Source organism: Gallus gallus, chromosome 10 (assembly GCF_016699485.2).
Source record: "Gallus gallus isolate bGalGal1 chromosome 10, bGalGal1.mat.broiler.GRCg7b, whole genome shotgun sequence".
Classification (NCBI taxonomy): domain Eukaryota; kingdom Metazoa; phylum Chordata; class Aves; order Galliformes; family Phasianidae; genus Gallus; species Gallus gallus.
The window spans coordinates 15,797,934-15,812,771 of NC_052541.1; the positions used below are offsets into that span (position 1 = coordinate 15,797,934).

The 14,838-nt window shown below is 40.5% G+C and overlaps 1 long non-coding RNA gene across 1 annotated transcript in view; it reads left to right on the forward strand.

Moving 5' to 3' along the window:
* The first annotated feature begins 1,201 nt into the window (after positions 1-1,201).
* Positions 1,202-14,838, forward strand: part of LOC121111590 — a 41,761-nt gene continuing 28,124 nt past the window's right edge. The window contains exons 1-2 of the long non-coding RNA XR_006931069.1: positions 1,202-1,282; positions 1,369-2,554. This is a non-coding gene — a long non-coding RNA (uncharacterized LOC121111590). The remainder of the gene's footprint in view (positions 1,283-1,368; positions 2,555-14,838) is intronic.

Below are 14,838 nucleotides of genomic sequence, written 5' to 3' on the forward strand. Positions count from 1 at the left end.
ACACAAGCTTCCCCAGAAACAGCCCACTGACAGAGCTAAATCTTATTGCTGGAGTAATGCCTTAAGTTTTCACGCTCATGAGCAAAGAAAAGGAACAAACCCAAACCTCTATTTCCTTGTCAGCAGAGAGGATAAAAAGTAGCAGGATAAAATGGCTTTTTTCTGCCAGCTAAGTTTTACACAGTACCTTGAGAGCATCAGTCAGCTGCAGGTCCCCTGACACCAAATCAAGACGTCCCATGTGCGAATGGCCACCAGCCCCAGGCAGGAGCTCTGCACTGCCTGCATATTGCTGGATCCACAGACCACATTCCTGAAAAATAGAAAGCCAAACCTTACAGCTTCTTTTACTTATACTTGTTATTGCTTTAACATATCTCCAAGATAAAACTAGAAAGGGAGCCCCAAATTTATGGAGTGAAGAATTAAGGGAGTTAATTCCTCCTAGAATATTCCAGATGAGCAGAGAACATGCCTTTCCAATACTGCTATTTTCAGAAAATCCTTCAATAAGCTGATGCCATTCAAGGCAGCAAAAGCAGGAGGAAGGGGGGGAAAGAAAGGAAGAGAAAGAAATATCTCATGGAAGCAGCCCAAGGGAGAAATAAGTTCACAACTAGCACATTTACACCTTTCTTGATTTATTTAAGGTACAAGAATAGTGTAATATGACCTGTTTGCATCAGTAACAAACTTCTGTATTTGCAGCAGATCAAGTCCAGACCCCATTCCAGGGATACAGGCACCTGACAGGCCCACGGAGGCTAAGGGAACAGGGGCCTCTCCAGCTCCCCCAAAATAGAAAAGAAAAGAGGGGCAGCTAAAGGAAAAACAAATCCTGGCCAGTTTTTTGTTTATTTGTTTGTTTTTAAAGCAAAGAAGCAGAACTACCTCCAACAGCAGCAGCCCAACTTAATGCACAACCACTGGGCCTCATCTTTGCAGTTAAGCAAGGTCTGACTTTTGCAAAGCCTGGGTTTGACCTCGTTGCCTTCCCAGAACCACACCACACAGGTAAGGGCACTCAGGTTCCTTCACAAAAATCTCTTTGCCCCCTCAGATTGCTCTTCTCAGAGGCTTAACATCTGCTACAGCCTCCCTAATAACCAAATTAACTGAGAAAGAGAAACAGATGGCAAATCAAAGCCCACACCCTTCAAGATGGAGGCTGTTAAGTCCTCTAAGCTCCCAGCATTCCTTTGGGCCAATTTGCACCACAGGCCACAGCTGGCTGTAAATTCAGTGAAGGCCTCAGCCTACTCCCGCTCTCCTCAGTATATGCGTATGCTTTTTTTAGGGTTTTTTTTTATGCTGCTAAAATAAAGTTGGAAAGGAATATGGGAGATTTTTTTTTGTTTTTATGAGTAGGGGCTGCTCTGAACTTGGAAGTAAGAGAGGGAGTTCTGTACCTCAGCCTCTACGCAAATCTGCTGTTCATCTGTCCTGCTTCTGGTTATTCTGAAGTTATTAAAACTGAACTTTGGGAGATTTAAGTAGCAGAAATAGAGACGAGGTATCTTAATTTGCTGTTTTCCTTGTGGAGATTCACTTAGTCCTGTAGCTTGCGAAGTTAAAGCCACTGCTTCTAATGGTCTCAAACAGCGGGCCTTTCTCCAACCTGCCAGGTCTGAGAAGATATAGCAGATGCTTATTTTTCTTCTGTTATTTTCAGCTTTTTTTTTCTTCCCTCTTCTGTATTGGAGGTGGAGGCCAGGTTACATTTTTGTCCTCTCAGATAAATGGGCAGTATGTTGTTTAAACGTAAGGAACCTTTACTGCTTTCTCTTTCCTGAGTACTGCAGAGGAAGGAGGATGCTTAGAAAGGCCATATCCCACAGGAACGTGTTTGGGGCTGATGGAGGCAGGCAGGCAGGCTGCAGGCACATCTGTAGGGATTTATGGTGATCAGTTTTTCAAGCATTAGGAAAGCCTGAGAGCACATTATTTTTAAATGAGTTATATATTTAGCGCTATGCCCGCCATTCTTTCAGTTCTAATTTTAGAGGGCAGGGGACAACTCTGGCACTATTGTAGCCTTGTCTAAATTTAATATAGTTGAGCAGCTGATGATTATCAGAGAGATTGCCTTTTTGCTCCTTCAGGAATTTTTCACTTAGGAAAAAAAGTCACTGTACTACTCTGCTTGGGGTATTGTACTAGCTGTTGTATACAAGAAAGAAAAGTGTGCTCTAAAACAGCCTTTTTTGCCCTACCTCTTAATCCAGTGAAGGTTTTCAGATACAGAACAGGAGAAGTGTGGTTGGTGTGAACACTATTTTTCTGTTGAAAGAGTAATAACTTAATGCTGACGTTTGGCATACACCAATATGCTGGTACTGCTCCACCTCCATGACAGTGCTGAGGATCTTCCAGTCCACGCGGTGCCTTGCAGAAGCTGTGAGGAATGTTGTTTTCCCTCTGCTTGTCTGAAGCCAAGGCACCAGTATGCCACCCTGAGTCATGGCATGAAGACCAGAAGAGGAGCCATTCTAACTCTTCAGTCCTGTTTCCTACAAGACAAAGCCCCAGACCAGCCCCCAGGTTACAGCCATGGGTAAGTGTGACTTTTAATTCTTATGTGGTTGAAGGTAGTCTAGACCTCAATGTGTTGCTTTTTTATTAAGGCTGTAGTGAGCAATATTGTCTTGAATAGTGTCTCTCTGAGTCTATCAGATTATATTTGCCACTGATATTTTATTGGAAGCGCAGGGACTTGTGGTGCAAGGATGTTTTTTAAGTGTTTGTAAGTGATTAGAGGCAGCATATACAAGCATTTTAGTATTAGAAGCAAACTTAATCTGCATAACTCTAGACAGCGTAGAAGACATTCTAAGCAGAGAGTGCTTCATGAATAACTCTGTACAAAGAGGCCTCCTAACTCCCGATGTATATTAAGCTTTCTGCTTTCTTTCTGAAATATATTAATAGCTTCAAGAAGCCTTATTGATGCTGGCATGTAAGCTTAAGCAGCCCTCTGAAGTCCCTGACATTTTGTGTACAGCATTAGACTTTTGCATATGGTCCCCCCCACACTTGAGTGTTTTTTGGTTGGGGTGACTGCAGGTCTCTGAGAAAGCAAGATTGATAAAGCAAAGCAATTGGTGTTATTTCCTATGCATGAAATTGATTAAATGCTTCACTAAATGGCTTATAAATTTGACTCTCATATTTCTGTCACCCACTGCAAAGATTACAGAAACTCGTCTATAACCATGTTGTATACAATACCAAATTACAAAAGGTTGTAAAAACTAATGTTTTGTTTAAAGTTTTGAGCAGGACCATATGCCTTCAGTGACCTTGAGTAAGCTATTTTAATTCAAAACATTTCAAAGAGTAAAGTGAAAGAAAAAAATAATCTGCATAACAAAACTAAACTAACACAATTTAATACCTATTATTATTGCTGGAAAAATGTTGAACTCCCCTCTACTAGAATTTTATAATTTTATAGGCACTAAGTGTATGCAGCATGAAACCAAAGAAGCTCAGGTTTCCCTAGGCTGAATTGATTGGGTTTTCTTTATACGCTCTGTTATCAAATCTATCTGGGAAGGTATACAGTCTCCTTTACTCCTGAACTCACAAGCAGAAGGCATTGGTGGTTTTGACCTCACCAAACCCTTTTCGTAAAGCTTTATTAATTTCTATGTTAGCATGGTTTTTCCTTACCTTCCAAAAGGTGAGTAAGAAACTGAGGTATGTATGCTGAGGATCTCAAGATCCCAAAAGCAGGTGGGAACACAGCTTGCTCTTGTACCTGCTAAATTCCTTTTCATCTGGTGTTCTGTAAACAGGCAAATAACTTTCTGCAGGCTGAGCATTGAGGTCTAGCTGTACAAGCATAGTCAGCTGCTACAGAATATGGTGCAGTGTGGATTTCCTGACTATCTTACTCTCATATGGTGTCCTGCACATGCTTAGCAGCTGCTGGTTACACCCAGAGTTATGCTCTTGGTCCACAGTAGAAAAAACTTTTGGTCATCTGAGACTTCTATTACTCTAAATTCTTGCATGGACTTGTGCCTTGGCTGTCCCGGAATAAAAGTCTGACCTAGAAACTTCAGCTTGCCTAAACCTGTGTAATTGTAGGAAAGGATGTTACTTATAAAGTCAGATATTAAATATACTAGTTATAGCTAGGGACTAGAAAAGGCAAGTTGCTATTATAAATCTGGTAAATACTGCCCTTCCAGCAGTCGTAAATCTTAACAGATCCTTTTCACATGCAGCTTCGTTTTATAGATGGGAAAGCTAAGGTTCAGCAAGCGAACAGGCTTTGCCTAGTTTGCAAAGCCTGAGACTCAGCTCTAGCTCTTCTGCTTCCTGGAGTTTTAAGAACTCCAACATGGTCTCCTTAGTTATAGAAATGAAGATCTGAAGAGATTAAATGTACTTGAATACATATGAATACTTGAAGCAAAGTTCATAGCAAGCTAGAGTGATTTGGCATGAAATGCAAACATAAGCATGAGAAAATAATCCATGTTTTAGCCATAAATGCCTGTTTTCTACAGGAAAAGCAACGTTCTCCTATAACATTTACAAGCCATCGCGTCCCCAGCAAGGATTAACATTTGGCATCGAAGTACTGATCTGGCAAAGAGCTGCCAGTAATGTAATCTCTTTTACAACCAATGACATGCTTAAAGTCTTGACGGACTTGACCTCTGCCCATTGCTAATCCCTCACTTTCTTGCCCATTCAGATGTACATCTTTAAAGAGATGGCACCAAATGTATAGCAAACAGCTAAACTTTAACTGAAGGTGAAACAAGCTGCCCAGAGAAATGCAGGAGTGTAAGGAAACTTGAGTGTTCCCTACCAACCAGACATGTGCTGGGATTTTGATCCCATTATGGGGAAAGAGGTGCTTGCTCAGTTGCACATATGCAGTGACTTTTCCTCCTAAGACAAGAGAATACATCTCTTGGTAAGTGTGGCTATAAGGTATTTGCTTGTATACTGAAGTATACTGAAGAGGCCTAACTTTAATCAGATTCTTTATGCTTACAACCTGAACAGTCCTTGATACCGAAGGATAAAACTTAAAGTAGCCAAAGCTCACACATGGGAAAATGCATAAAGAAACTTTATATTTTACTGAATCAGTTTCTGAACTCCCCATTCAGACATTTGGTTGAAAAACCAAAGTGATAGATTTACACTATGCTCAGAGAAATAACAGTCAATCCAGAAAGATTCCAGCTGTCTTTTCTTCCATTTGTATGACAACGAGTCCTGGGACACACGCCAGCTCCCCAGATATTGCTGCTCCACAGTCTAGTTATTCTAACTTCTGGCAACTGGTTATTTGACCTTTTGGTGGCTTGTCATTTTAATATCACTTTCTCTATATGGATAATCTAGCGGGAATCCTTCCTTTATAATGCAACAGTCTATACATGGTAATTAGCCAGAACAGTGAAGTATTGTGCTGTTAAGTCCAGTGTTGAGCCACAGCTGAGGAGCACTTACTGTGGTTGGAAAGCACAAAAATATGGTTTAGACTCCTGTTTGTGAATTAGTGGTCCCCGGGCACTGGCAGAAAAGTCTAATCTTTTCTGTGCCGTGTGTTATGTACCAGTTTTTGGATTGTTCTCTAAAGCCATGTGACAGCAATCTCCTCCCAGATGACTGCAGCCCTGGCTCCGAAGGGGACACAATGCACGCATCAGCTGAATAGCATCAGCCCTCAAAGCTTTTGCTTCCTTATGGGTGATGCGTTGCATCACTTTTGTGTAAGAAACCAGCCAGGTGTAAAAACTTACCTGTATTCTTCTGTCCCATTACCAGTGATTACGAAGTGGCATAAAAGCCAGTGGTGTGCTCCGAATCCCATAGAGATCCTTCAGTGAGTGGCCTGTACTGTTGGATGAGGGTTCCTTTTCATTAGCTTCCGAAGCAGCCTAAAAGCATCTCAGAAGAGCCTAGTATCTCTAGACAGTCTAATATTCTGATGCTGTACTCGGTGAAAAAGCATGCAAGCAATCCAAACAAAAAAAAAAATGGCCATATATCTTTAATTTAAGGCCACATTGTATTGTAAATCTTAGGTTTACAGTGAGCAGTCAGGGCAGAAAAGGATCTTAGGCAATGGTGTATTCAGTCTGACGTGGACTTAAGTAGATTTCAGAGTAATCCATTATGCATCAAGTGTTTAATCGACATAATTAATATTTTTAAGGGGAGCCATTTACATTGTATGTTCTATACACATTATTTACAATTTCAACAGTAACAGTTAATGCTCTGTGACAAACTATATTGTTTCCAGCTTGTTATCCATTCATAACAAGGTCAATCTATTACCATTATTTTTGTGAATGTGGCTGTTACCTTGAGGCAAAAAGTTAATTGTAAATTACGGAGGAGGGATTGAGTTTTTTCAACTGTACTCACTGTAATGTATGATAATGGTGTTATTTTATGAAACGTTTATGTTTAAAAGCATTTTGTTATTCATATCAGACATGCTGGACAAATTCACTTCCAAACTTTTCACGAACTTAATGGGAAGAGCCATTTGAGAGGATGCAGCTGAGCATTTCATAACTGCTGCAGTTAAAACCAGATGTGGTCTCATCTATTTTTCCCCTATGTCTGGGACTGATCCCTCTGCCATTAATGTCCAACACAGCTCTGAGAGATGCTTAGTGCTCAGGAGCTGGAGCAGATAGGATTGTAATTTAGACCAACACTTTAGCTCTTGCATCACAAGAGCAGTCTGTTAGAGATGCATCTTAAGATTTTATTCAGCCTCTAATCTACACAAAATACATAGAGCATTTTGGGTTTTCTTGCACAATTTCTACTGTAGCCTGATTCCCTAGGAGACAAAGTTGTATATTTATGCCCTGTCATGTTTGCTCTCACCTGAGCAAAAATGCATGTGGCACTGCTGCTTCCTCAGCTCTGTTTCCCAATCTCGGTAAAAGCTGTCATTCATAATGCTATACAGAAGAGAACCATCTTAAAATCTTTTCCATATAATTTTAATGACTCATCTCAAGGCGAAGCCTATGAGCTTTCCATTGGAATGTATACTTGTCTATCTGAATGGAGAGATGGCACCACTTAGTCCAATGCTTTTGCTGAGCCCCAGATGTGGCAGCTCTGTCCTCTTCTTCGGTCTCCATGTAAATTGTCTTCTGCATTTGTGCTTTGAATGAGGTGACTGACTTAACCACATTTCATTCTGGTTTCAGTTATAAAACTGACATTGAATCTTCACATTCACTTCCAGAATAATAGAAGATAAACTTGTAAATACTGAATATTTTGAGCTTTCTAAAGAGAGCAAGAAGATGACACTGAACAGATGCAGGAATGCGTATCTGGTAGCACAGGAATAAAAGAAGTATCTTAGAGTTCTATCTTCTTCCTCTATTGTGGAATAAGCAAGTGAAGCATGTTGGGATATTTGTCTAAATAATCCTGTAAAAATGTGTTCTAACTTCTCAGTGATGAAGTCTGTGGTATGCTAGTGGTGCTCGGGTGAAAAGAAATTGATTTCCTCTGAAATTTGATGGGGAACAATTTAAATTATCTCTGTTGTTCAAGCATCCAAATGCTCACTTGAAAAATCTATTCCTTTTTTTTTTAAGTCCTAATGAAAAACAAATTTGTCAAGCTTATGTCTTCTATCTGGAAGACTTAATATGCTGAATCAGACCAGTTGTTTGTTGTTGTTTTTCTCACCATGCGGTCAAACTTGTAGGCATTGTCAAGAAATAGCATATCTAGCTTGGGAAGGGTTAAGCACCATTATTTCTGTGGTCTCCATCACTGGTAGCATGTTCAAAGTGCACAAAGCTCAAGACATGTGCATTCTTCGTCCAATAACTTGTCCAGTAATTGGTATATTGATTGCTAATGTCATCATGTTTTAGTATATATAAACCCTCTCACTCTATCATACAGCCGCCAACAATCCAAGAAGTCATTGTTTATTCATTGTAACTCCCAAACTGGCCGTGTCAGATTCTGCTTGAGGCCTTGCTGATAAAAATCAGCAGATGATTGGGCACACACATTCTTAACATGGCTGACCCATGACATCTTAGGGCCAGCAGGGAGCCTGTCATTATGTGTACAATACTCCTCTTTCTTTCCCCTTATCTATTCCCAGATGACTTTGAGATTTTTATTAACTCATTAATGACTGAAGGTGTCATTAAAGAAAGTGGAGGGATAAGAGGAGGACTGTGGAGAAGGACATTTTGTTTGTTTGTTTAAAAGTGGAAAGCAGAGAGCCATTGGCTCCAGATAAGGAAAGACAGAGCTTAAAGTCAAAGCTGAAATAGAACCGGGAAAAGACTGTTCATTTATTAGGATGCCTAAAGCTAAGCCTTGGAAGGAGAACAGTGGGGAAAACATTATTAGGCCACTTTTGAAATACAATTAAGAAGGGGGGGAGGGATTTCTTCACAAAAAGAAATAGCCAAAAAAAAGGCTGCTCAGGTTTATGTAGTACAACTGGTAGTCTTTGCAGGCACGGTGGGATGTGTTCCTGGCACTGTCTAGGTGTTCAAATTACTGAATACAAAACTCTTTCCAAGCATGCATTTTATCAAATGCCTTTAAAGTATGCTACTTTATACGGGGAAATAGTATCTGCTTTTTTTTTTAGTTTTTCTTGTAAATACATCAATTGAACAGATACTGAACGCCATTATACTGTAATCACACCTGCAGTTCTTTTCCACATTTTCTTGCGTCCTAAGAATTCCATCTGTAAATGTAGCAAACTGTTGGATGTAAGTGTGCATATTTTTGTGGGTAGGATTTGTTTGCATTAAAATGTACATTTGGTGCAGTATTTTCCAGTGAGTTTGCTCACAGCCAGCTTCTGATTCTAAGGCAGTCAGTCATTAAGCTTCCCTTGAATTCTGGATAAACAATTAGTCCCAGACTATGTGCTTATCTTCCATTTTAAAAAACTGCTTATTTTTTTTAAATTTCTCTTCAAAAGATGTCGCATTCAATATTTATATTGGGATCTGGATTCATGTGACAGGCTTTTTTCCACCCAAAATTTGGGTGTTTCCTATAATCTGAGGCCTGTTGGTTTAGAACCAAGGACTTAATATTTTGAGGATTGGAATTTTATTTTAATTATTGCCATTTGCGGATTGACTGAGGAACAGTAAATGCTTTTCTGTCTCAGGCAGCTGCCCTCCATATGGTTGCTGATCTCAACCGAGAAATCTACAATGTGACTGTAGTGGCACTGGGTGTTACAGTGACATAGATCTAGATGTCATCTGCATTGGCTGGCCTTTAATAATCTTTGTTTCAATGTCTGTCTTTTTGATGAGTGGGAGAAAGATGAGCATGTTTCCCTGAAGGGCCCCCGGCTATTGATATATAGTAATAGAAAAAGTTCGCTGCATGGGACTACGAATCACTAAGTCCAACTAAAGTGGCCATCTGCTTACTGCATCTTATAAGCTGCAGGTAGTGGCTCCACAGTCAGGCACAGCAGTCTGACCTTACAGGCAGACAAAAAAAGAAGGATGGCATGAACACATCAGCATTCGCTGCCCTAATCATCTATGCCCAACTTAAATCAGCGTGCCACATACCTCATGCACCTCATTGCAATGAAACTTTCCTTCCCCTTCAGGTTCTGGCATGCAGGCTCTCTCCCATTGTGTGTTGAAGTGAGAACCTGTGATGAATCTCTGGGTAATGGACTGTTGCTTTGACAAACTGCTCCTCTAGTGAAACACATGCCTGTCTTGGTGACGATAATAGCAAAGTGCGGATTTTGTGGAAGAAATAGAGGCTTTGAGGGCTACAGCACCAGACTCCGAGTCTATAAATTGCTGGACTGGGATGTTCGATGCCTTTTAATATTTTCAAACATCCAGTAGAGTAATGAAAGAACTGTAGGACTATCCTGATGTGAGACCTCGGGAGAGTTGTATTCGGCGATCATGGGAGCTCACAACTTGTTTAAGAACATGAAGTCCTATCCAAGTAATAGCTGGAAATAAGTTGCTTGATTTTTCTGTCCCCAAAGACAAATTCTTGTAATAGCAAAAGTGTAAAATCCAACAAAGAGAGGCTTGATACTTTCAGATGCTGCAGCCACTTCATACTGGAAAAAAGGCATACTGACAGTGAAACTATTTGGGGTAAATAATGAGGACAGACTTCCCAGAAATAAACTGGCATGGATTTGGCCATGAGATGTCAGATTTGTAACTTGGGAAATGAAAGCTTCTATATACTGGAGAGCAGGCCCTAACCCAGCATGGCAATTCAGCCTCCTGAGCCGCAGGGATTTCTTTATAAGCAGTGGTATATTAAATGTGGAATCGGGTAGGCCAAAGGGACAGCAGTAAAACAGACAACGTGCAGTGACCAAAAATGAGCTCAAGCCAGACGCACTAATTACTTATTGGTAATTTTGTTTTCCTATGGAGTTGGTTATTACCTCTTGCTCCTGGAAAGTAAATGCTTTTTCTGTCACTTCAGTTTTGCATCCAGTATTTTTTTTCCAGTTTAACAGGAGTTAGGCAGAATGCAGTTTTTGCCTATTTACCTGGTGCAGTACCTTTATTGATGTAGAGGCAAGGGGTGAATTTTTACACTGTACACATCACTGGCATGGGCTGAGGAAGAGCACTTTTAGACAGGCCTAGGTCAACAAAACAGATTCATCCATCACATCTGCCAGAAAGGAAAGATAGTTGTCTTGATGCTCGGTCAATCTAAGACCTTTCTGCTGAGTCAACTGACAAGACTGCAGATATTTGTGACAGTGAGGATGCTTATCCCCTGGTAAGTGGTCTGAAGACCACCTACGCATTTGGCAGTGGGTCTCCAGCTGAGGAAGCCTTAAGTTGCTCTGGCACATCAGCCCACTGCTGTTTGCAGTCACCTTCTCTTATAAGTTGGGCTTCATTACCAAAAAGTAAACCAGAATAAGACAAAATAACAAAAGGAATTCTGAGGTGATAATGGAGGAAGGTGTAAGAGCCAGTAGAAAGTACAGTAAAGAACCCCATGACAAGTCATGATAAATGGGTCGTTATAAAATTCATGTTTAGGCTGCACCAGGCTGGGGATAATGCCATTCGTCATGGCAACACTGGGGCACTAATGAGCCCTCATTGCATATTCATGGCTGTGGTGCCTCTCTGCCTCCCTCCCACCCCGACCCAATGCCTGGTAAATATCTCCACCTCAAGCTGAAACTCGACTTAGGCTGCTTTTTTTTATTTGTTATGTTGCAGCAATTACACTGTAAAAGTGCTGCACAAGATTGATTGCTCTGATCTGTAGTTCAATTGTAAATTAGAATACACATCCCCCTGGGGACACACGGCCCCTATTTGTGATTAAGAAAAAAGCCCCATAATAGACTAATAGCTAAAGTTCTCTCTTTTACTTTCAGGCAATTAGCTTGATGAAATGGCCTCTTTTTGTGTACCCTGGAAGTGTAAACCGATATCATAATGAAGTATATGATGTTTATTCTATTATTTTCACCTTGCCATGTATGCAGGAATGCATAAATAATGGCTGCTTTGTCTAGTACATTTACTGATTCAGAAGTAAACTGTGTCTTAAAGATGCAGCGTAAGATCCTGCAGCCTTATGTAAACCGAACACCTTGACCAGTCCCTATGAAAACTGAGGTTCTGCCTAAAGAATTTGGAGACTGTTTTTAGCCAGGTGATTAAATACTGTTCACAAGACGCTTTCATTTGTAAAGAAGCTTAATTGGAATGTCCTCCTAATAACCTTGTGAGTAAAAAAAATCAGGTGTCTCCATTCTACAGAAAAGAAAACTGATGGGGAGGTGTTGAACAGGTTACACAAGCCCGCACAGGACCCCCTCAGTCAGTCGGCACTTAAGGAGTCCTAGCTCTATGGGCATTTTTCAGGCAATCAGGAATGCCCTTTCCTCTCCTGTAAATTAATACTGTCTTGGATGGTTCACAGAATGGCTCTGACCTCAAAGATGGGAAACTCTGATGTCATGGTTGCCTTCATTCTGTGAGACATAGGTGGTTAAAGCTCTTTCATCTGAATCCGGGGTGGATATGGTCATGCATGTGTTCAGTATCGTGTGTTGGATGCTGGTGTTCCCAAGACTCTCTAAGCTGTCAATCTGGGAAAATGAGTCATGTTGTGCAATGGCCTTATAGCACAGTGATGGTGTTTGTGCAGTTAAACTTGAGATATTTATCTGGGAAGAAAACTGCCATATGCCGATAGTTCTGTGCATACCTGCTTTGTGACAAGAGGTGTTTCTTAAGTAGTGTTTCATTTTGGGATAGGAGTGTATTTTAAGTGAATTCTCTACCTGACCCTGCATTCCGTGCTCCACAGCATGCAAGTCCTTCTGTGTGAAATTAAACTAGGTGATGCAGTCTGGGAGCTCCTGCAGCCAGTTAATGGGCATTCAGCTCACAGGAACACACCAGAGCTCAACCAAACAAACCTCTGGCCTGCGGTGTGACCTGGGGCAAGATCCTGCATTTGGGAGCACAATGTGAATGTCCCTTTATTTACCTATTTGCCAAGTGAGGTGTAGTCCCTAAATTGTTATCCAAGGAGTTAGGAAAAGATCAAATAGTATGGCTGGGAGGTGATGTGAAATAGCCTGGAAAACTTGCATGAGAAAATGCCCTAATTTGTGTTTACTATATATGTTGTTATACATATTTCATCTACAACAGAAATAATTTCATTGAGTATGTGAAAGCGGTTCTGTAGGGGAATGTAACAGTTCGGAAATGTTTTGTTAAGAAATGCTTCTGATGCAAACCTTTAAAAGGTAACACTGCACATGGCTACAATACCATATTCTGTTTAAACTTGTTCATCATTGTCTTCTTGCATGACAACCCTGGCATTTAAAATATGTTAGGGGTGACACAATACTTTCACCTGGTGCAGGCATATATCACTGGAAGGATGTTCTCATAAACAAAGTGCTGCAGGCGATGATCTTATCGTTCTCGTCTTCCTTCTTCTCAGTTCAGTTCAATGACAAACACGTATTTCTCTTCTTTGCTCCCTTTTCTGGTCTGGAGCAGCAGGTGATGTTGCAGATCAGGAATGACAAGCACTGGTGGTGGCCTGATAGGGACAAGCAGTAGATGGGCAGTGAGCATGAGATGTTTTGTAATGCTTGGGCTGGTGCACTCATTCTACATCATGCTGCAATTTTATAGCATGAGCAAAAGTTTACTTGCGTGCATGCCTGCACACGTGTGGTTTTTTGAGAAAGACATAAAGCAAATTAGAGCGTTCATATGTAATTAGTTCACTATTAGTGTAGTTCAGCCAAGGTGATAGGAAGGCAGTAAACTCTGAGATAGCTCAGAGATAAAAGGACCAAGGGTGCTCTGGAGAGATCTGGAGGTAATAGTTCAGAGGAGAAATTCCTGACAAATTGAGCAGACACCTCGGGATGTTCCTGCCCCACGCCATTATCATTGCACAGTATGGCTGTGCACACCATCCTTGTGTCATCTGCCCTGTCCCCTGCCCAAAGCCTAACCCTTCCTGGCATCTAGGGCTGTTCCACCTTGGATAGCCCACTTCTAAATTACTTAAGAGTTAATTATCATTTTTGTTTTAACATGTTAGTCTGTGAACTAAAAGTGGCTGAAATTCCCTGCTCAGACTTCCTGTCCTGCTTATGGCAGTGTAAGAAAAATGATGCCCTATCCTTGGAAAGGCACTCAGGGTCAGGCTGGACTGGGCTCGGGGCCCCCTGATCGAGTTGCACATGTCCCTGTTCATTGCATGTGAGTTGGACTAGATGACCATTGAGGGTCCCTTCCAACTCAAAGGATTCCAGGATTCTATTCTATAAAGAAAAAAAGACAATCATCCTTGTGGAGGCTGGAACAACTCCAGGTATTTATCTAGAAATGTAGATGACAGTGTCTAATAAAAAAAGAGTTATCACTTACTGTGTGTAAGCATCACACTTGGAAAGAAACCCAAACCCTGAGTTCCAGTATGTGCAACCTCTATGAGAATGTATTTCACTAAATCTGTGTGCTAATGAAATGACATTAGATTTTCGTCTCATTCTGTAGCTAGTAGAGAAATACTTTTTCCTATCCTTTGGGAGTTCTTAAGATTTCATTTTTCCAACTAATTCTGTGACTAACCAATATGTTTAAAAGGAAAGGAATAAGCACCAAATTATTTTCTTCAGTAATCTCAAAATATTTCATTTTTTTTGCTTTCATACAGAAATTAAAATTTTAAACCAAAGCATATTTCAAAGCCAATGATAATTTAGAATAGTATCTATTGAGACACTTTTTACATTATTTTGAAATATCTTTAACTTTTTTTTTAGTTGGGAAGGCTCTTGAAAACTGATTTGTTCTCTCCAACCCTTTTTGCCTGTTTGGCATTATCCCATACAAAGTTTTCATGGAAAACCCCAGACACAGACCACATATATCATCCAATATCTCACAGTGGTTTTGTTTGGGATGGATTCCGAGGAGGAATAACAGAACTTTGTCTCCCAGCATTGATCTAAATTATTTCTGTTAACATAAAAATATGTTGGGAAGCTTTGCACAGCTTGCCCACTTTCTTAGCCAGTGTGTGAATTCCACTGCACATCCTTCTATTAGAAATCCATCCTACAAGTTGCATAAAACCAGGAAGGTTAATGGTAGCAAAGGAGCTGTACTCATTGGATTCTAAAGCTTTTCTTAATACGATTATATTTTTTGGTGTTCTGTGTACCACAACTTAACTGTATTGCATAACAACTTTTTTTTTAAGCCTCTTTTCCTCCTTGTATTAAAGTGAGCAAACATCTTCCTCTTCAGAGTGTTCTTC